The sequence below is a fragment of the Lissotriton helveticus genome, chromosome 4_1 (assembly GCF_964261635.1).
Source record: "Lissotriton helveticus chromosome 4_1, aLisHel1.1, whole genome shotgun sequence".
Classification (NCBI taxonomy): domain Eukaryota; kingdom Metazoa; phylum Chordata; class Amphibia; order Caudata; family Salamandridae; genus Lissotriton; species Lissotriton helveticus.
The window spans coordinates 1,211,870,027-1,211,891,698 of record NC_136063.1 but is presented as its reverse complement, the minus strand read 5'-3'; the positions used below and the strand labels follow the sequence as shown (position 1 = coordinate 1,211,891,698).

At 44.8% G+C, this 21,672-nt stretch overlaps 1 protein-coding gene across 1 annotated transcript in view; it reads left to right on the top strand.

The window, feature by feature from the left end:
* Positions 1 to 593: 593 nt before the first annotated feature.
* Positions 594 to 21,672, top strand: part of LOC144829042 (uncharacterized) — a 347,020-nt gene continuing 325,941 nt past the window's right edge. The window contains exons 1-4 of the mRNA XM_078687771.1: positions 594 to 673; positions 9,211 to 9,293; positions 18,993 to 19,018; positions 19,112 to 19,177. The gene's annotated coding sequence lies outside the window, so the exon portion shown is untranslated. The remainder of the gene's footprint in view (positions 674 to 9,210; positions 9,294 to 18,992; positions 19,019 to 19,111; positions 19,178 to 21,672) is intronic.

The following is a 21,672-nucleotide window of genomic DNA, read 5'->3' as shown; positions in this document are numbered from 1 at the left end:
GCAAAGACATAGCAAACACAAGGAGATGATGGACGGAGCTCTGAAACCTTTCAGACACTCACCCCCAGTCACTATTAGATTTAGGTTGAATCCATCATCGTTCTTTATCTCGTTTCACCACCCATTTCAGACTCAGCCATATGCAAATCAGTCTTGTCTCTGTTCCTCATGAGAACCATTCAGCCCAAGCCAGGTGTTTCCTGGACCGGAAACAAGCATCCTGGGACCGGTTTTGGGGTAACACCCTTCATCAGCCAGGCTAACTTGAATCCAGTGGCAAAGTGAGCAAGGGACCCCCGTCTGGGCATACTGTGCCAACTGCAAATACAGACAGATGTACACACACACACAAATACAGACACCCTTAAACATATTCAAGCACACTTTAAAAACACGCAGACCGTACATGGAACAGAGGCTCTTGGGGGCAAACAGAGGGTGTAGCATATGGGTTTGGTTTAGTTCTGTAACACAGGCCAGCTACAAGCCTCCCTGGGAATTTAAATGTTTTCTTGTTCTCCATTTATCATATAGGCTCACATTCTTCAAAAAGTCTACCAAAAGCTCACAAAACCATTTCTCCTATTGTTCTTAGGCTCAGGCCTTGCAGACTCCTCCTTAGCTCCAGAGACTGAATTGCTCGACCTCCAGTTTCCTCAGATTAAAGGAAAACGTGAGTATCTTTTTAACCAGATAAAATAAAAATATCTCGACATGTTTGGAAAACCAGTTCCTCTCAAATTCTCATCTATGGCTGTTGTTCCCAGCTCTATCGTATCCAGCTATGTTCTACTTTCTATGTACAGTTGTATATCTTTTTCTTTATTTCCCCTGTCTGTTTTATTCTTCTTCTGCTGTGTTCTCATCCCTTCACACTCTCTTTGCCTGAACCCCCATCACAATTATAAGGCCCTTAGTTAGGCCATCAAGACTTGCTTCTCAAAGAAAATAAACAGAAGATTTTAGGGCTCACCCTGTAAGCAGTATTCTATGCACCATTGTAATGGTCCCCCCCCCCCATGTGTCACTCATGGGCTCTGTGTCAGCCTCTATGCCCGTACTCTCCATGACCTGTAACTTCCCTGAACTACCGCTGTCAGGCACCTGGTCAGTCAAGTTCCTTCCAAGAACCATGGTGGAGCCACAGCATTTCCAGGTGAGTGCCGGCTCCCGTCTGTGTCGTTTGTCTGTATTTCGAGGTCGAACTCTTGTCTGTGTGGTTTTCCTCCCTCCAACAGCAGCTCCTTGGTTTCGATTTTTGGCTATTTGGGGTAGTTCGTGCTTAGACCCCCGTACCTTTTTGTCCACAATAGGTATTCACACCAAATTTGTGTCCTTTTCTTCTAACATCCTAATGATTCTAAAGGTAGCCAGGGTTTGTAGATTCCACTTGATGGGCCCAAGAAATTAGTCAAAATACAACAAAATATTGTTTTTGTTGGAAAAATTGAGAGAGTGCTGCAGAAGAAAGTGGTTTTTTTGTCCCAGCAAATGGGGATAGCAAGGTCCCGGTGGAATGCCCCCAAGGCCAGGTGCCCGTAGCCCGTATGTCACGCGAGGCCACCACAGAAAGCCCTGCTGCAAAGCAGGCAGCGCTGCACCGGTGGTGCCAGTGGCGACCAGCACTGCCCCTCTTACCACCTGTGGGAAGCCCAGGTGCTGCCAGTCTCAGGCCCAGGTTTGAGGTATGCACCACAAATGCTGGAACTAACCCCATTCTCACCACCAACTGATGCAGCCTGGTACCAGCCCGGGCAGCCCAGGCATCAGCCGGCAGCCGCCAATGTAGTAGTGGGGGCCCCAATGTCCACAGGGCACAATGAGGAGTCTCTTCCCACCCCAAACGTGCAGGCTTGTGAGTGCACTCCGGGCCATGCAATGAGCAGGGTAGCCACGGGCCTTGGCTACAGCCCGTTCGCATACTAAAGCGTGTTCTTCAGTGGGAGCACAACCCAGAGGAATTAGCAAGCAGCAGCCACAACCTGTCTCCTGGCTCACCATTCATGGGGAGCGCGGCAGCCCACTCTGGGACCGACCAAAGCGCACGGTCTCACAAAGTGGGGTAGGTCTCACCCTGATGTCAGTAGGACGCCACACACTGCTCGGTGCCGTGGGCTCCAGAGGTAGCCAAAGTTCGCCAGCGTGGCTTGGCGGGTTGCAGTCTGTATGATGGCTTTCCGGGTTGGTGGCCAGCCCCCTGTATGACGGTTGCCTGCTGGATTGTAAGTTCGGCCGGCAGAGCCTCTCTAGAGAGGGCCCTTCTTGCAGCCTAGCTAAGCTCCAACTCTCTTCTTACTTTCTTAATGTTTTCTCCAATTGAACCCCTTCACAGTTGTCCCTTAAGGTTGTTATCCTTCAAAACAGTTATTTTTGTATGCCATCACATCAGCAGGGCATGTCATGGAACTACAAGTGCTGACTGTAAAACCACTCTCTACTACCTTCTTTCCAGACAAACTGGTATTACGGACCCGAACTGCCTTCCTCCCTAAAGTGGTTACTCCATTCCACTTATGTCGATCCATTACACTTCCCACCTTCTATCCTCCTCCTCCTTCTATGAAGGATGAAGAAAGACTGCGGGGACTTTACCCGAAACGTGCAGTCGGCTTCTATATTAATAGAACCAAAGAATTCAGACTCAATGATCAACTCTTCATAGGATAAGAAAGGAAAAGTGATTCACAAACCAACACTCTCAAGGTGGATCATCCTGTGTATCAAAATCTGCTTCTCCATGGCTCAAAGAGAGCCACCTAAAGGTATTCATGCTCTTTCTGCTATAGTTACATCACCTAGTCTGCCCTAGCTAGAGGTGTTCCTACAGCAGATATATCTAAAGCAACATCTTTGTTCTTCCTTCACAAGTTTTCAAAACACTACTGCTTGGATTCAGAAGTAAGAAGGGATAGTTACTTAACTCACTCAGTTCTACAGGACTGTTTGGTTTAGTCCACCTTGCTCACACCTCCAAGTGTGTCACTGCTTAGAAATTCTATTCAAAAGGTGTGGAATCTGCAGGTAGATTTATCCATCAGAAGAACAAGTTACCTACCTTTGGTAATTCTTTTACTCACCAATCCACCCTCCTCCCCATAGCTACCAAGACTCCTTCTCATTCCTACTTACAGCTGTTTACAAATGCATCTTTTATACATAGTTATTAATTACATTATGAATAATACATGTAGCAATAATATTCTATTAATACTTTTGTGAACCACACCTATCTTAGTAAGTTAGTATCTTCTGTTAGTCTGAAAGGGGCAACAAAAAACAAGATTGGGAACTGATGTCAGCATGTCACAGTGTGCTTTATGGCTCTAGTGACGTCACACAGTGTGGAGGGGAATGAATTGAAACTGGTGGACAATGGCGGCGTGGGAGAGCTTCTCGGAGGAGGCAAATAACTTGTTAATTTCTGCACTATTTGTTTGGTAGGTCGAAACTACTCCCAGTCACGCAAGCAACACTAGGTCGTATGGGAAGGGGCGACCTGCTGTTTGGAGCAGAAGGGCAAAATAACAACACACACCACTTTCGGAAGGAGGCGTGCTAAAATGTGACTATCCTCGGACAATATCTGGATCAATTAACTGAAAGATTTGATTGAAGGCAATAAAATGAGAACGTTGCCTAGGTTACAAACAGAGTAAGAATTAACTAGACCACAGAGGTATAAATATATACAGTTGGGAAACGTACTCTAGGCAACATACCTACAGATTACAGGAGCGATTACGGACTATGGAAGGTAATGTGCTGGGGGTGATTGGGATGGGGGGGCTGTATCCACTATATGCAGAACCCTTATTAATAATATGCTGGATGGGTTGTAGAATTTCTGAAACAGAAGGGGGACTCGCCTAGGCACAGTGGAAGACGTTGCCCTAGCGTAAAGCTGAGGTCATCATAGTTGACAACATTACTGGTTTCTTTATTGATTACGCCTATGATGTCTCTGATGTTGTCGTAGTCCTTCATCTGGAATGTGAACTCATTCTCAGTTTTCCCATTGTTAACGTACTCAGATACAAAAGTGACCCAGCGCCCTTTTAGGTGAATAGCCTTTGCGAGTGTTGCCATAAAATAAAAAATGTGGTGATTATGGAACATGTCCATACATGTTACAGCGAGCTTTCGATAAAATGGTGCTCCAAAAGAAACCTAAACCCTTATGTTGTAGACTTTTCATATCCTTACATTCTTACACAGACGCCCAACTATTACATTTATCAGGGAAACATACTATTTAATTAGACACTGTCTTTGCTCGCTGTAAAAAACATCCTTTCACCTCCTCCTCTGCATGATCTTAAATTAAAATCTGTACCAGAGATTTGTGGACCTTGTTAATAACTCAATAACATTTTATTTTAAACAATTGGTGCAGATAAAACATTGGTTAAATAATCGGTCATAATGTACTAAACTATGTCTTCAAATGATGATCAGCTTACATTTACATTTACAGCTCTGTCATGTGAAACAATCCACTCTGTTCGCATTCTGTATATTCCAAGACCTCACCCCTCGACCATTATAGAAGTCTACCAATTCCATAGGCCATTATTTCGCTAAACATGGTCCAGGAAGGCCTACAACAGGGCTCAAGTAGGATACCCCTCTGCAGTCACCAAACCAACCATATTTTATCATGTTTGTGTAGACACCGTCTAGCTCCATAGATAGGATATTAAAGATTCATGCAGCGGTCTGGCACCTTACTCCAGCAAAGGGCTTTCGGCATCTTTCCTTACTAGGCGATATCACTCTTGACCACCACCAGGCTTCAACCAAAGAATATGTTGCTGTCTGTGTCGCTTGTAATGTGCCGTAGGACCAACTTAGGATCTCAAAAGAGCTGCCAGCCCATCACCCTCCCTTTGCACAAGAGCACTCTTCCCCATAAGGTAACCACCTTTTCACAGGTCCACATGGTATGCATAAGGTCCCCACTCTGAATGGAGCATCTCAGACAGTTCAGTCATGTGACCAATCTCTCTGCCCTGCGATTAAGTACGTTTATTTATACTTGCTATTTAAAACCATAGCATACACATTACATTCAATAAAACGTTCTCATCATAAAATAATTCCAAATATTGCCTTTAAACAAGAAAATATAAACTCACCATCCATTAAACTCATCATATATTCCTTTGCCCAGGGTTAAAAAAGACCATTTTTATAAAACACATACTATTTATAAAATATGAGCGGCTATTCCATATATAAAAGACAAGCTCTTTGTGGCTGTTTCAAGATCCTACAGTCCCTTATGTGTCTCTAAACTGCATACGTGCCTTGCTATATATAACGTGCCAAAATCAAATGGGAATGGATCACTTGTACCTGCTACCAGGGTAAACTATGTGCTGTCCGTCAGTACTTGAAGAAGTACTTTAAAAACCCTCATTTATGCAGGCAGACCATGTGGCGGTTTATCTTGGTTCTCCACCTTTGTTAGGTGCGTGACAGCATCATCATCGGGTCTCTTTTTTTTATGGTTCCTCCACCTGGGGGGAACCACTGGTTTTCACAGTAGTGATAAGAAATCGATGGTGAGTGAGAAGTGTTCAAGTCCGGTGTTGTGCTCCTTTAAAACGTGATCCTCATACTACCTAAAAATAACAGTTTTATTCCGTCTGGTGTATGGGAGGACTGTATAAAAATTGAAGTTTGTGCAGCGACGGACTGATTATGAGTCCGCAGCACTCTCGTTCATGGTCGACATTTTTCAGCCCCCTATGCGCCCTCAAAGGGTTGTTGGACTTTTTTCAGGACCTAAGGACAGTGTGAGAATTGAGTGTTGTCCAATTCAATCGATCAGAGTGAATACTCTGAAGTAGAGGACAATTATACCTTTTAGAAGTCTCGATTCGGGCTCCAACGGGGCCGCTGTCAACGCAATACCTGCTCTTTCGCGGTGCTGCACAACTTGTGCAGGCTCTGCTTGCAGGGTCCCAGGTGGACTGGGCAGGCTGGTAGGTCGCCCGGATAGCAGCGGCGAGCACGTGCTCTGCTCCCGTTTCAGTCTACCTCCCGCCAAAGCTGCCTACTTCATACCAGGTAAAGTGTTTGTAATAGACACATACGAATAAACCGTTTGTCTTTTAAATAGCAGCCATTCCTCATTGAAGGAGTGGGAGGATTATAGGGTGTCTCTTTCCCTATTTTCTCCCTTCTCTTGCTTTTTCATGGTCCTGATGAAGCGCTTAAGGATCCACTAGGGACCTCTAGATAGCGCGAAACATGTCGACCCTGCACCACTAGACACAATAGTACTTTCACACACGGGTTGAGAGAAGTGGGAACCCATTTGTTTCCATCCCCACTCTACTAGTCGAACCAGCATCTCCACCCTTGTTTTGATTTTAGCATAACTATTTGTACCCTTCAATAAATACGTTTGGGCCACAACTGGTTATTTTATCTACCCTCACTTTCATCACCTGGCCCCACACACCCACATACATAACTGCAGCACCTCTTAAACGATCTCCACCAAAGTGCCCTCTATGAGGGCCCGTGAGGGACTGCAGCACCACCCCCACGCGGAGCAGTGCTCAATGATTACGCTTCACACTCGCAAGGGTGTGTGAGGGCACAACAAACACAGGAGGATCATTCTCTCCACTCACATTCTCATTCTTTTTCGGAGACATCCCCCAATGCAAGCATAAGAGGCTGCACTTTATTTATTCTTCCTTCCCTAGGAACTAGTACCTCCTCTCATATTTTACATTGTTCTTTGGAGCCACGGTACAGGACCTTTTCCAGAGGCTCCACGTCCCTCTCTCTTTGAATTTTGAATACACAACCAAGATAAACCGCCACACAGTCTGCCTGCATGAATGAGGGTTTTTTAAGTACTTCTTTAAGTACTGATGGACAGAACATAGTGGACCCTGGCAGCAGGTACAAGTGATCCATTCTTTTGACTGATTAATAGGAAGCTGAATGGATCCGACCTTCTTACTCCCCCATTCCCTGATTTGAATATATATAAAGTGCAACAAGTTTAGCAGTGTTATGTGCAAAATAGGACAGAGGGTTATTACAAACCAGATATGTCCAGAATCAGCTTCTCGAACTGTGCACATTCTCATTTGTCAAGCAGTGCTCGGGAGTATCTAACAGTTTTTGTCCTGCACTATTTAAAAATGTAGTGTATTGACAATTACTCATTGGATCAGTGGATCTTAAACATGCAATGACAGCCTGCCTACAGGTACGTTCTCCCTGCTTGTTAAAAGGGGTTTTCAGCATTTGTCTTCTTTCTTTCAATAATCTCCTTTTCTGCTCCTGGAATACTGCCGAAACGGAAGCGCATAAAATCAATTTTCAGTTTTCTTGACCATCCATCCTCTAAATATGGTTGACATTTGAGTGTTTTATATTCATTGATCAAAGACCAGGCATGCGATCTACTTGCAAATGAAACTTTATAGGGGATACTGTATTTTCTGTAGTATTGACAGTATTTTTTTAAGCAGTTGGAGAGGGGTAATTTGCTCATATTGATTGGATTCACATTTCTTTAATCACTGAATTTAAGTAGAGACGGGCTGGATCAGTTTCATTCCTTTGCATCTCCTGCCACAAAGCTTGGCATAATTGACTTTCGGAAGCTGGTGTTATTCTGTTCCAGGTTTTTACGTAGGCCCTTTTCCTTGCTGTCAATTGATTTATAAGCCCAAACCCCAATCTTAACTGGGCTCAAGGATGCTTTCAAAGAAAGGTGGAACAGTGATCTAAAGACTTTTGAAAATATTAGATTTAAGAGAATTGCAACTCTGTTCCGAAGTACTTCACTACCGTATGTAAAAGTCGGAAGGAGCGTTGCTGCAATGACTTTCAATAGTGGTGCCTAGCTTGGGCCATGTAAGGTTCTTTGCAAGATACAAAATGCCTGGGTCAAAGAGGCCTATTCTCTCTACAAATCCTCCCTATGCTGTTTAAAAGTAGCCCAATCATTGAAAAGTACTCACAGGTTGCTGTCTGCTCTAGATGGTCATTTGCCAAGAACCATTTATTGACTTTAATTTATTTTTCCGTTCTATCACAGGTGTCACATCAACAGCAAGTCCTCCTCTCTCCTTTACACATCAGTGAGGAGATTTGATGGGACTACGCCTGTCAGACCTATCAGAGGTCTTTTGAAAGGCTTTGGAAGGGGGGTCTGAAGAAGTAGAAGGTGAAGACCTACCCCTTTTCTGTGATCTCCTGGATGGATTCCAGATGAAGCATCATTACTGTCACTTGAAACAGGATCTTTTCGTGACTTTAATTTTTGAAGCCAAGTGAGCAGACGCCCCTCACGGTCCTGCAAGATCTTAGTTGAAAAGGTCCGACAGATCTTGCAGTCAGAAGCTTTATGGCCCGGATACAAACAATAAATACAGTCTTTATGTTTGTCCTCCACATAAAGTCTCTTCTTGGAGCAGGTGGCACAAGCCTTAAAAAGAGCCTATTTTTCCTTGTCTGACATAATGAAATCGTGTGACGAGTTGAGGTGAAAAAAGAAGTTGTTGAAGAAAAAACTGAGCAGAGCTCAGTGGAGACTCCCTTGTACAACGTACGGTAGAAAATCTGAGGCTCTCTCAGGAAGGTTCTATGGGGTGAGGCTGTTCTGATTGGCTGTTCACTTTGTTTGGTCTCTTTTACAAAAAGAGGTGGATATGCTGCAAAATGAGATGAGGCCTAGGCCTTATTCTTTTTTTGTACATATTTCTATGGTATTTTTTATTTACCGGGGACTCCCATCTCAACGACGGGTAATGATATAAACAATGGGAATCTATGAAATTTACCAATACTGGAGAACCAAAGTTACAAGTAAGTAAGTTGTTTTCTTCACAACATCACAATGGTCACACCCTGCCCTTAGGCACAATTTTTTGGTTGTTGCTAGCACAGCCTGAAGAGTGCAGAGCACCTTTTTACAATTGTATCTGGTTACTTACAGCTGCAGTTTTTATGAGATATGGAACGTTTTTCTGTTGTGAGTAGGGGGGGTATAAAAAGCTTTGCAATGGGTGTAGAACTTCCATAGTCCTGCGAGCGGCTTCACCCCCCATGGCACCTGTCTTTGCTGATTAAAACAAATATCAACCTGCTATAACTACCCTCCTTATTACCATTGATTTAAATGACTCTAAATGTACACTCGATAAGGTTGAAATATAATTACTTTTTGTATTCCAGGTTCACATGGTCCTTCACAATCCAGTGATTTCTATATGTCATGTACAAATTCTTCGCTAGAATCCAGATACATACTATTACTAGTAAGTTACTTGCTCACTATTACTGGAGTTCTGCATCTGACTCTTCCAGTGTGATGTATTCATAGTCATCGTACCACCTTGTTCTCTCATGGCTGCGTGTAGCATCAACAGATTTGCTTTCTCAATTTTTAAGGCACTTCTGGAGAATTTTTCTCTGTGGCTGTCTATGGTGTCTTTATGCTGCAGCTCTGACTCTTCTACAAAGTCTGGGTGCTATATTGAGCACACCTCTAATGCTTGCATTGTAACCTTCCGTGTTGGCTCCTGGTTTTCCTTTGTATTGTTGAGTAGTGTGTCCACATTTGTGTCTACCTTCATCATTATGGTAATAAAACGTCCTAGAGGTTATTACAAGCCATTCTTAAAGAGGTCTAATGCATTTGCTTTCTTATTTATATAAATTTGGAATTTCTTACCCTGGTCTGAGACCTTCACACTTGCATCCATGGTGACCATTCTTGGCATGCAGAGATCTGTGTATAAAGTGTTCACAGTTTACAATCTTATGCACTGATAAGTGGGTTAATGCACTCAGGGTAGTGTGGTCAGTGTTTACCTTTTGTTTCACAAGTTGTAATGCAAGTGAAATAGCTCCTCCCCCATAGTGTACTCATAGAATGAGAATTTTCCACTTCCGGATCGAGCGCGCACTGAAAGACAGGTATTCTGAGCAGTGCTACTCAGCCTTACTTTTTTTTAAATACGAGTAGTTTTAATTTTTGTGTCAGGGGAACGTTTAAACTTTAATTGTGCTGCTATTTGCATTGGGGCATTCAGTGTACTCTCCGGTCCACCGCAATCGCATTGGGCGATTGTTTGAGTGGAGAGAGGCCACTGTTTAGTCTCTTTACACTCTCATGAGTCAGGCGGTTAGCATTCTAGTTGCCAGCACGCCTACCCCATAAATTCCACTGCCGGATCGAGCCCGCAGCGGACCTAAGGCAAGCCCGTCTGCGCCCGTCCGCGCCAGGACGCTGCCAGGTGCCAGAGGATGCCGCCGGTTTTACAGCAGATATTCCTTGGGAGTAGAGGCTCCTACTCACGGAAAGCACTTCTGTCATACAGACATTCAGCCTCATGTAGAGGGGTGAGCAACAAGATTCAAGAAGCCGATGGTAACTGTACAATGATGAATGTTGAATGTGCAAACTGTGGATGGGCCTTGGTGAAACACCCATTCTCTCTCCCCAACCCCCACCCTGTCCCTTGCAAACAGTCGCAACATAGATTGCACAAGGAAAGTTTAGAGGAATTAAGCAGGACAGATCGGGAAAGACAGAGCCCATGCATGCAGGGATTATATCTGAATGCTAGATCAATTCCTAAGCATGCATCTGAGATATGGGACCTATTAGAGGACACCAAACCTGATATCTGTTTCTTCACCGAAACATGGCTTAATAACGATGTCACTCCGGTTTTGGCAGTGGCCTTTCCGGACGATTATGTACTAACTAGGGTGGATAGGCATGGCATACAAGGCGGAGGACTAGCCATTGCTACACGTCTTCCCTATCATATCAGGGCGCTGGACAGAGTCTCCTCCTACAATTTGGAGCTCTTAATATTCAGACTAGAGCATGACCAGGCCATGGAATGGACAGAAGCATTAGTATATCATCCTCCTGGAAGTAGTAAAAAGGAATTTTGTTCCTCATTACTAGACAGACTGGCTCCTCATGTTTTGAACTCCAATAGATTCCATTGATTGGAGATTTTAACCATCAATTAGAGCTTACCTTAAATCCAGATTCTGCCAGCCTAGTGGCAGCAATGGAATCACTTGAACTATCACTAAAAGTCTTCAGCCCCACCCATAACGCAGGCCACGCATTAGATGCAATCTTCTCCAACATAGCGGAAATAACAGTTGATCCCCCTGAAATATTGAGTTGGACTGATCAAATGGCACTCCGCTTTGCGCTGCGGCCTGTAATCCTAGCAGCCGGGCCACAAGGCAGGAAGGACTTCCGCAGACCATGGGCGAGAGTAACAGCTTCCGCCTTTGGCCAGGGTTACAGATCCCCCTCGTTCAATTTGGACGAGGACTCCAATTCTGCCTGGGCCAGAATGGAAGGAGCGATCCAGGTAGCCCTGGATGTTATAGCTCCTCCTAAAAAGGTGACCATCCAGGAAAGGACAGCCCCTGCCCCTTGGTAGACACCCTCAGAAAGGAGAAGGCCACATGTAGGGTCCTCGAGAGAAAGTGGAGGAAATTAAAGGTAGAACTAGATGACCAGCTCTACCGAAGGGCACATAGAGTCTGCCTGAACAGCTGCAATACAGCAAGAAGGAGACATCTGGGTATACGCATCGTAGAGGCTAAGAACCTGGGTGTCCCCCGATGCATGTTGGTTTTATTGTTTAACCGGTTTGGGGTATTGGCTTTGGCAGGATTGGGTTGCTAAAGTGGGTGGGGGGAGAAGAGAAATAGTTGGGGAAGTTCATTACAATTCACTGTATCTGAGAAACATTGCGAACTCCGAACTGCATTATCTAAATGAGATGGTAGCTTTTCATGACACTGGTATAAGGCCGAATTGCACTCCACATGTAAGACACAGCACCGTGAAACTGAGATGTAACCGAGACGCACATTGATGGTATGACAGACTTTAACCTAAATCTTCTCACCTGGAATGTAAGGGGAATGAATCACCCCAAGAATTCACAAATCCTAAATTTAACAATGCATCACAACCCCACACCCAGGAGCTATGCGACAATCTTGCCAAGTTCTACACCCAGAAGATTGATGTGATCTATCAATCCTTTGACTTGGGGGATGAAGATCGGGTGGAAGGACACTTCCCTAGAGACCCCCCTTATGAAAGGGCTTCCTCTCCTGGGTTGGATTCCTTCATGCATGTAACAGATGAGCAAGTGGTTTCCCTATTAAGCCATGTAAAATCTGGCTCCCCAGCAGACCCCGCACCACCGTCGGCCATGTCAATACTCAGTCCTCTCCTAGCAGATGCGCTCTCTAAGGTGTATAATATATCACTGGACACGGCCACATTTCCAAACAAGTGGAAGAACGCACGGGTTAAACCACTCTTAAACCGCTAGCGGATGTGACTGAGTCGCAGAATTACAGACCAATTTCACTCCTCCCTTGCTGTTCCAAGGTTCTGGAGACACTGGTAAATCAACAGCTATCCCTCTATCTGGAACAACACAACTTTCTGGACCCTTCCCAGTCCGGCTTCCGTGCATCTCATAGCACGGAGGCGGCACTGTTGGAGGTTACAGATACCATAAGGTTGACACTGGATAGAGGAACTCCAGTGATCCTAGTCCTCCTTGATCTGTCAGCTGTGTTCGATACCATCTCGCATAAGATCCTGCTTGACAGATTGGGGTCAAAGGCAGGGCCATCAAGTGAATCCAAAGTTATCTGTCAGAGCGCACCCAGAACATTCAGTTGTACTCCTTTGCATCACAGACCACAGTGGTGGACAGGGGAGTTCTTCAAGGAACAGTCTTGAGTCCCACCTTGTTCAATATATATGCGACTCCCTTGGCTGATATCATCAGAAGCCATGGTTTTGAGACTATCTCATATGCTGACGACACGCAGTTAATTGTCCGCATTGACACTGGGCGCCATTGTTGGAGAGTCATCCCTAGTAGATTCCTGGAGGCTGTTACACCCACAGACGAGGGCGGGTACTTGCATCACAGCCCATAGAGCCGCGTGGTCGAGACTTGACTACTGGCTGCTGTCCAGAGACCTGCACACGTCAGTCTTGGCGGCGATGCACTTGCCAAGGTCGCTATCAGATCACGCTCCGGTGGGAATAACACTGGCGACCCCTACTCACTACACACAGCCATTTAGCTGGAGGTTTCCGTCGCAGGCCCTATTGGATCTGGTGTTTAAAGAGGAACTGAGAGGTAAAATAGAGGAGTTCTTTGAGCTCAATGAAGGGACAGTGGATTCGCCGGGCATACTCTGGGAGTCCTGTAAAGTGGTGACTAGGGGGCACTGTATGGCGCTAAAGACTGGAGTACTGCGATCCATTAGAAACACACTTGATACGCTTGAAAACTAATTAGCGACGCTGGAAGTCGAGATTACGAACTCGCCTACATATAGGGCCCGGGCGGCCTTCAGGGCGAAACTGACCCAGTATCAGGAAGAAGCAGAGAGGGAGGTAAAATTCCTACATAAATACGCTCAGGCTCGTAGATATGGGGAGGGAGACCGCCCTGGGAGGACACTGGCCGCCATGCTCAGAAAACCTAGAGGAGCGGATTATATTTTGGAACTGGCCACTGACACTGGCGAGATGGCTCGGACGCTGAGTGATATCTTGCATGCTATGGAAGAATATTATGGGAACCTGTACGCCTCCAAAATACAGCCGAGTGATGATATGATAACACATTACCTGGATACGGTGGCACTTGCGTGGTTCAACAACGGAGCACGCGAATATATGGATCTACCGCTGACGCAGGAAGACATACGTCTGACCATCGCCGGCATGCCCTTGGGTAAGGCTCCTGGACCTGACGGCCTCACGGCTGCATTCTACAAAGAATATGCTGACATCTTGGTCCCACGGCTGCACAAGGTATACATGGAAGCGATTGAGACCGGGAGCCTTCCCCCGTCACTCCGAGAGGCCATGATCATTACACTTCTGAAGCCGGGCAAGGACCCCACTTGTCCGGATTCGTATAGGCCGCTGTCCCTGATCAACCTAGATGCCAAGATCTATGCCAAGCTACTGGCGGAACGCCTGAAACCAATGATACCCCAAATAGCACTCTCGGATCAGTCTGGATTCGTTACGGGCAGATCCACGTCGCACAACCTACGCACGTTATTTGGTTTACTTCACTATCTAGACCCCAAAGTCCAGGCCGCGGCTGCCTTGTTGGACGCGACTAAGGCATTCGATTCTCTTGAGTGGAAGTTCCTACAGGCACTCTTCACGAGAATGGGGTTCAGTAAGTTGTTTATCCAAAAAATTTGCGTCCTTTACAGTGGCCCCACGGCTAGAGTGAAAGTTAACGGAAAAGTCTCACAGCCTATACGGATCACTAGGGGGACTAGACAGGGATGCCCGTTGTCGCCGCTGCTTTTTGCCATCGCCACAGAGCCGTTAGCGGCGAGATTGAGACAACATAACACCCAGAGAAGTATAGGATTCACCTCCAGGGGTTTATTAGTGTCCATGTACGCGGACGATATAACAATCTTTATGCAAAACCCGGCTGACAATTTTGGCCCCCTGATGAGGGAATTGGTGCGATACAGCGGTTTGACGGGCATTAACGTCAACTGGTCCAAATCCACGCTTTTGCCATTGACTGATGGTACGACGCAATGCCCTACCGAATTCCCCATCACTTGGGTGGAGGATGAGGTGAAATACCTGGGAATACATATAAGCCGCTCGATACAAGACCTATGGCTTTTCAACTATGGCACCGCCGTGGATTGGCTTGAGACAAAGGTGAAGAAATGGATCACCCTGCCGCTGTCACTGACAGGGCGTATAGCCATAACGAAAATGGTTATACTACCAAAGTTCTTATATCTATTTGCTAATGTGCCCCTGCCACTTACACAATCCTTTTTCAAACGTGTACGCTCGGCCCTCCTGGAACTAGTGTGGGCGGGCAGACAGCCCAGAGTGCAGTGGAAAGTATTGATGCTCCCTTTTCGTCAGGGTGGTCTGGCGGCTCCTGATTTTGAGTTATATGCCTACTGCGCCCAGGCTCAATATCTACACTTCTGGCACCACCCGGTCCCATATCAGCCCCACGTGGCGATCGAAATGGATGTATCGGCACCCACCCCTTTGAAAACGACGCTATATCACAAATACAAAAGATCGCCTGATGACGTAAACACGGTGGAAACAGTGCGATGGGCCTGGCAGGGCATCGCGAACCGGGCAGGCATCTCCGAGCTGTATGCCCCATCCATGCCGCTGAGCGGCAACCCCTTGCTAGGTCCTCTGACAGATGCGGCGATTTCTGAGAGGGCGCGACAGCGTGGTCTGGTGGTGGCGAGTGACCTATACCCAGACGACACGTTTGTGAACCTAAGGGACATCTGCGAATCGGAAGTACCTACGGCCTCTGACTTGCTGCTATACTACCAACTGCGAGCGGCATGTAAAGCCAGATACCCGATGTTCCCAGCAGTGCCTCCGTCGCTTCAGGCACTGGAGAACGTACTAACCAACGGCTCTCCTAGAAAGCTGATCACCCGGATCTATAAAATAACGCAAGAAACGGCGCCGTGGGTGCGACCTACCTCGAAATCGCAATGGGAGACGGAGGCGGGAATCAACATCACCGATAAACAATGGCAATTCTGCTGCGACCAATTGGAGAACTTGTCACCTAACTATAGGCTGCGCTTGATACACTTTAATTTCCTACATAAAACGTATCGCACACCTGTGCAACTCTTTAAAATAGGATTACTGCCTGACTCTCGCTGTTGGAGATGCGGGGCTGTAGAGGCGGACTTCTTTCACCTCACATGGAGTTGCGCGCCGATGCAGCAATATTGGGTGGAGGTTTTTTCACAGTTGGGTCAGATAATAGGAGACGCACTGCTTCCTGACCCAATGGTGGCTCTGCTGGGATATGTCGCTGGCATACCCAGTGCCTCAAGGAAATTAGCTGCTTTGTTACTCCTACTGGCGAAGAGACAAATTGCACTACATTGGAAGAGGAAAACTGTTCCAAAAACGACGGGGTGGATAAACTCGGCACTATACTGTCGGGATCAACTGACTACGTATTGGGAGCTCCTACCGCCGCGGTCTAGACCTACTGATATATGGCTGCCCCTTACGACATGGTTGGCTGGAGCAGAGATAGACGAATGAACCTGGATGTGAGAGGTTGGAGATGCCTGGTAGCGAGGGATGAATGGTGCATGGAGATTGGACATGCGTGGTGTGAGATTTCCCTAGAGGGACATTACTAAGGTTTTTGGCTGTATACAGATGGCAATCGACCATGAGACTACGTGAGTGCTTCTGGGTGGATTGAATTGAATAGTTAGGGTGCTGCGCAATTCCCCCTCACACGTGCAGTTATTCTCCACACGCACATACCCCACCCCACAACCTCTTTGACGTTAAATACTTGGAAAGAGCCCTACTGTAAGTGTCAAAATGCCCTTTATATTGACAAATAATTTATGGCAAATGGCAAAGCGTTGTTGGTTTGGTTGTATAGGTTATTTGATAAGTTACTGATACATGATCCTAGTACATGTACATGGTGCAGGACCGCAAAATATGGTCAACATGATACTAAAGATGCTGCCTGCCTCCGGGTTGTTGGCTGAATAGCGGTGTACTGCATTTGAATAATGAATAAAAGTTTATAACCCAAAAAAAAAAAAAATAATAAATTGTCCGCATTGAGGAGGACATTATGTCAACTCGATTAAAATTTCAAAGCTGCATGTCTAGCATTGCGAGTTGGATGAGGAGGAACTTTCTACAACTGAACTCCTCAAAAACAGAAATCCTGCTGTTTGGGAAGGCTGAAGCAATCTGGTCTCCTGAGTGGTGGCCTGCCGAGCTGGGGGAAGCCCCAGCGCCCAAAAGCTGGGCTAAGAACCTAGGCATCAGGATAGATGATAAAATATTGAGGATGCTTAGGAAGATCTTTCCCTGGATCCCCCTTTCAGCAAGAAAAACCCTCATCCAGTCGCTCCTGGTGAGCAGACTGGACTATGGTAACTCATTGCTGGTGGGAGTAAGGGAAGACCTTCTATAAAGGATACAGGTGGTACAGAACACAGCAGCCCGTTTGGCCCTCAACAAGCCGGCGCGGACCCCTTCCGCCCCTCTATTGAACCAGCTTCACTGGCTTCCAGTCAGAAAATGAGCTATTTTCAAGATGCTCTGCGTGGTCTTTAAAACACTACAGGGGAAAGGCCCCTCCTATCTTAGAAACAACCTCATATGGTATCAACCAGCCCGACAACTGAGATCAAGCAATGGTAACCTGTTGTGCACTCAGAGAATACACAAGGCAAGGACGGGTGGGAGAGCTTTCTCTTATCTGGCCGCCAGCCACTGGAATAACCTGCCACAGAACATTAGGGCCTGTGGCGAACTATCCAGCTTCAAGAAACTTTTAAAGACATGGCTATTTTAGAGGTGCACACTCACCAGTACCTGTTGTCTCAAAGCGCCGAGAGATCCCCCGGGGATGATTCGCCTGCGCTCCTATAAATTAATAAATAATAAATAATAATAATACAATGAGCTCCAAGTCACTAGAGTCCTACGATACTAAAACATTTATTTTGTAAAAGGCACAGGTATCCAAAGATTCTCCAAGATTAATAGAAAACCTTCCTTTCTCTCAAATGCTTAGAAGCAAAAGGATTTGTTCAACAACGGTAGCACATGAAGAGGATCTACAGAGACTAAGAAAAAGATTCAAGGAACGGGGCTATCCTACATCATGTATAGAAAAAGCTGCAATTCGAATGAATTCAATCAATCGGGAAAGTCTATTGATAAGTAAAAACAAGACAAGCGGCGCCAATCGCAGTGTATTTGTATCCAAATTCTCCACCAGAGCTATTAACATTAGAAAGATAATCACAAAACGATGGGAACTATTACAAAATGATGAGGATTTCCATAACCTATATCAATCCAAACCAATTTTTGCGTACACAAGAAGTCGCAATTTACAAGAACATTTGAAATCAACCACAAAATTGAGCGACATCAATCACAAAGGAATGCGTAAATGTAACAATTGTGTACACTGTAATAATGTGATGCAACAAAATTTTGTGACTCACCCAAGAACTGGAGAGAACATAAGTTTGAAATTGACAGCGGATTGCAATTCTAACTTTGTTATATACTGTATCAAATGTCCATGTGGACTCATGTATATAGGTAAAACTGAAAGAAAACTGAAAATCAGAATTGGTGAGCACAAAAGCATGATACGTAACAAAAACATTAAATCTAATCTGGCAGCACATTGGATAAGCAACAATCACAACATTTCCCAAGTACGTTTCATGGTTGTGGAAAAAATTGAACCACGAGAAGGAACAGACAGTCGTAAATTACTATCTCAAAGAGAAGTCATGCTGATTAAGAAATTTCAAACGATGGAACCCTTAGGGTTAAATGATAAAATGGATCTTGCATGTTTTCTGTGAAGAGTTTAACACTGCAGCATTTTTGAAGTACCTCTTTTAGAACAGAGCAAATGTAATTAGGCTAAATGTTAAAATGGATCTTGCATGTTTTTGTGAAGAGTTTAACACTGCAACACTGTTTATGTACCTTTTTATTAAGAGAACACAGCAATTGTGATCAGATAATCATTGCAAGCACATAGAACCCAGGTTGCAATCGAACATGAACCAGAATTTTTCATTTAGTCGTCATTCTAAGATGGCCGACGCTATAGCCTACTTGGAGAAAGTCCGTTCTCTATGTTTAGAGTTATTCTCACCACCGCCGGTGCATTCGAACACTCGCGTTCAATACGTACAAACACTCAACCCTCGGCACCGAGCAGAGACAGACTAACAGCGTTTTTATAGAAGTGCCTGAGAACCTCTTTTCGGTAAGCACGTATCTGAACTAATGCTTCGGCAGTTCACTTATTTGAGATAGCTTCACTATCGAATTGTTTGCCTATAATTCACACGGGCTTCCCGTTTTTTTACAGAAACGCTGTACCATCACGAAGAGCAGGTAATCTCTCTCTCAATTTTGGCGAATTCAATATGAAAGTTTCAGAACTTTAACGGTCTACTCATTACACTCCTCTCATTATCTCTTGTACAGATATTAAATCAGTATGAAGACTTGTTTGATTCAGCAAACCATCACAATTTAAGCTCAACTAATCACGTGAGTTTTTTCGTGTACACCACAACCCTTTACGCTTTAACCTTGCACTTACAGAAACTTTAATCTGAGTTAGGTTTAAACATTCCACACAGGTCACATATGTGTAATAATAGCTCATAATGAAGTGATTTTTTAGGTTTATGTCTCCAGAAAATGATGGCATCAGGGAATATTATTTATGTTTATATGTTTTCTACCTCATTGTTGAAGCAAACACGATCTGTTTAAAGTAATCACCATGCGTTAGAATGATCAAATTTGAGTAAGGTGATCTCAAATCTTAGTAGTCGCCGATGTTCATAAGTAATGAATTTAAAATGTTTGAAATTGTAACATAAGTTTAATGATCATTCACAATCTTTTACAGAGGCCCCCGAGGAAGGGACATGGGTCCCGAAATGCATCGGGCCAATGAATTGAACGAAGGTTATATTATTAACCTAAAGTATACATTGTTTGTATGAAGCTTGAATACATTCTATGAACTTTAAAAAGCACACGGATGTTACAACAAAATATATTTGAATTGAGACGAGTGATATCTCAAGGATATTGTTGACTCTAAATAAATGCAATAATTGAATAAATCTTGAAATTTTGGAATCATTGAAATTTAATCAAATGAGTATATAGAAAAGAAGGACATATTACCAACAGAGCTGTGCGCTAGGTAGGGTCGTGATCGCGCTATCACGCACCATTGTCCAATATTATTCCTATACTAAGGGACCGGCAGCCCTTAATTACCGAGCTGCACGCCAAAGGAGGACTTAAGTTTGCATGAACAAGTAAATATTGAATATAAGGAGTGCCTACGGCCTACCCCCATTTCATTATTCTTATACAGGTATCCAAAGACCACCTCATATTTCCCCTAGCCCCAGATGTGTGCCAGAGCACACTATGTCATCAAAAAACAATGGCTCCTATGGACTAATGGCAACTTGATAGAAGTATACAAATGCGCAATGGCAATGAAAAGGGTTAATAAGATGTCAAAAAGAGAGCAAGCCGAACACACATAGGATTTGTATTTCATAAACAATTATTTATATATCTTTTTTATTAGAGAACAATACATACAGAGTATTGAAATAATAATTAAGCAATAGTGAATGGTGTCCCAGTGAAAAAATGGAACCTAAAGTTGTAGTGACATATTGGTGACATATGTACAAGCTTTCCTTTATAACATAAAAACGACCATTAGAAAGTATACATTGTGTGAACTGCGCTTTGTACAATGATACGGGCTGTTTTTTTTTTTAATGGTTCCCTTTTCAAACTGTCTACGGCGTTTCGACCCTGTGCGCAATGTAGGGTCTCTTCGGGACCTGGGGGTGTGTAGGGACACCTGAAACAAGGGGAAGGATATTGTCAGTCAGGAACTGCGGTGTGTCAGCAGTGCTTGAAAATGGAAAGGTGTACGCATATTATTGCAATACCCGAAGGTGGGTCTGCGCAGCCTAGTGTAAGAGTTGTGCCACCGTGAGTGTAGTGAAGAAAAAGTACCTCACACGGTACCTGGCCGGGCGCTATATGTGTGAGAAAATGAAGCATATTATTGTCAAATTAAGACCGAAAATAGGCTTACATGTCTTCGCTGGGGTCGCACAATGAGGAGGTGAACTTACCCCATGTCAGGGTAGAAGTAGGCTGGCAAATGAACAAAGAGCGTTCCAGGAAAATTCCTATATGAGGGGTTATCAGAATATGCAGTCCCGGCGTGTGCCCTTTGGATAAAGAGTGGTAGTACTTTATGTAGATGACTGTTCAAAGGCAGCTGTTGGAAGCTTAGAAATGGAAAAACAGACATTACCGAGATGGGTGTGTTGCGCGCTAGATGTACAGGCTTTGTGTAAACTGGAACACGATCATTCCTAGTAGCGTGAGGGGCGGCTGCTCATTTTCAGTAATTATGTAGCGTGGGTCCTATATTGGCTGGGGTCTCTTACCTTACACGATTGTAAGTAGGTACATGCCTGCACCCAGACCGCTAATCAGCAGAACAGCGGTAGTCTTTCTGCTAGGTTCAGTGACAAAGAGCCTCTGTTGGGCTACGTGTATATCGGGACTTTCTTCCCACCAAAGACGCAATGAAAATGCAGGCAGACGTGATTAGGGAAAAAACAAATGCCGATGGGAGCGAGCGCTCTGTGATCGTCAAAGGAAATAGTAACAGACCAATGCTGGTTACCTAGCGGAATGGGGGTGTGCCTGAAGAGTGGAATAATAATTCATGGGCAATCTTAATTGAGTGTATTAGTGGTGTGTCAACTGGTAAAAAGGAGAGAATTTATTGTGTGTTTCAATGCGTTTGCTGCCGCATTATGTGAATACCATCATCACAGATGTTATTGAGGTCAGCCAGGTACTTCATGCGAGTCAGTCTGGTTTTCGAGCAAATTTCAGTACAGAGACGGCTCGATTAGAAATCTCAGAGACAATCAAAACCACCTTAGACAGAGGCAGAAAGGCTGTGCTGATGTTATTAG